General features: G+C 64.5%; 1 protein-coding gene across 1 annotated transcript in view; it reads left to right on the top strand.

Moving 5' to 3' along the window:
* The window catches only part of GNAZ (guanine nucleotide binding protein (G protein), alpha z polypeptide), a 19,325-nt gene that overhangs the window by 16,423 nt on the left and 1,132 nt on the right, over positions 1 to 1,770 (top strand). The window lies entirely within an intron of this gene.

Raw genomic sequence — 1,770 nt, 5'->3', positions numbered from 1 at the left:
GTCCCCCGAGAAGCGTCCGCCACCTCCGCTGCATTGGCAGCGGGACAGGGACCCGCCGGGGGGCTGCTGTCTGGAAGGAGAGGCGCGATTGGTGCCATCTCGGGCTCTCCGCTGAGCCCTGGGCGGCCCCTGCATGGCTGGTGCCTGGCTCACGGGCACCCTCTCAGCATGTGGAGGAGGCCCCCCCACCCCTCTTCCCAAACTCCACACTCATCCCCCAAATGGAGCCGGGCTGGACACAAGAGCTGCCAGGTGAGCCAGCAGGGCTCAGGGAGGTCCCATGCCAGGACCTGACCATGTCCTGTCCCCTCTGCCTGGCCCCCACTCTGGGCTTGCAAACCCACCCTTGAACCCCAGCTCCATCCCCAGCCACTGGCCTGCCAGGTCCCACCTGCTGGTGGCCAGACCTCCCCCTGTCAGCCTTCGGGAGAGCCCCCTGCCTGGTCACTGGGGCTCCGTCCCCTGCCATCAGAGCCCGGACCTGTCCTGCCCCTCAGGGTGTGTGACCCTCAAGCATTTGCTCAAGGGATTCAGGCCTGGGTGCCAGTGGCTGCGTCTACTGTTGACATCATGTAAAACATGGGGACCGTGCAGCCCTGATTATGGCATCACTCCCGTGAGAGACGGCAGCACGGCTAGTCTTTACGCTGTGGCTTCCAGGAACCCATTCAAGCTAATCACTCCCAGCAGAACGGGATAATTCAGCCCGCCACTCAGCGCTCGCACCGGCCGAGTGCGGCTCCCCCAGGCCCTGCTGGGAATGGGGTGCTGCTTTCCGTTCATCTCTGCAGGAAGGGCTCGCCCAGACCTGAGCCGCCTCGCTTTCCAGGGCTTGTTCTAAAGAAGACGCGGCGTTGCTTTTGCAGAACATCATCAGCCGGGCGGTGCGCCGGCTCTCGGGGCAGCTTCTCTGTTGTCGGGGTAACGGCCGGCCGTGCCTGAGCATCCTCCCCACTCAGCCTGGTCCCCTCTCAGCACTGACGCTGTCAGCCCCGCACCTCAGACAACTCAGGGTCCGTGGAGAGCAGGGTTTCCGTGGGATGAGCCCCCCGTGGGCCCGCCAGCACCGCCCGTCCACCCCAGGAGTGCAGTGAGCCTGGAGCTCTGGGCTGGGGGACTTGGAGCACGTTTCCTGCCTCTCAGCCTCAGTCTCTCCATCTGTGCAATGGGACTAGGAAGGTGTGAGGATCAGGCGAGCAGCGCCGTGTCCACATGGCCAGTGCCGGCGGCGGTTTCGTGGTTACCACATCGGTGGTGTAACCTGGTCTAAAACCCGAAGCCTCGGATCTAACCTGAACTGGTTCTGGGCTTCGGACACTCAGCTGCTCCACGTTCTCTTAAGACCAGAGGCCCTCCCACCGCCGTAGAACTCCTTCCCGCAGTTGGAACCGGCGGTTCCGTGTGGAGACAGCGGCTCTGGGAGTCAGACCCCTGCCTTAGGTTCTTTGAACACTGGCGTCTGCTTTATGTTCCGTAAAACCCCGCCGTGGCTGCAGCGCTTGGGAAGTCCTCAGGAGGGCGGTAGAGAAGGGCCGGGATCAGCCCTGGTCACGTGTGACCTCTAGTGGCCCCGAGGCCCAGCAGGGACAGAGGAGCCCGAGCCTCCCCAGCTCTGACCTAGAGCCTTTGGCTCCAAAAGCACAGGCCCCCCTTCCCCTCCCAGACCCCGGTGAGGACTCAGTACTACACGGGCAGGATCGGGGCTCGAAGGATGGGGCCCCACCCCTGCAGGCCCGAGCTGACTGCCCGGCAAAGGCCGCCACGCTCACG

The sequence above is a fragment of the Myotis brandtii genome, unplaced genomic scaffold (genome assembly GCF_000412655.1).
Source record: "Myotis brandtii unplaced genomic scaffold, ASM41265v1 scaffold97, whole genome shotgun sequence".
Taxonomy (NCBI): Eukaryota; Metazoa; Chordata; class Mammalia; order Chiroptera; family Vespertilionidae; genus Myotis; species Myotis brandtii.
The sequence above is the reverse complement of the archived record's forward strand: the minus strand, read 5'-3'. Positions and strand labels throughout refer to the sequence as shown.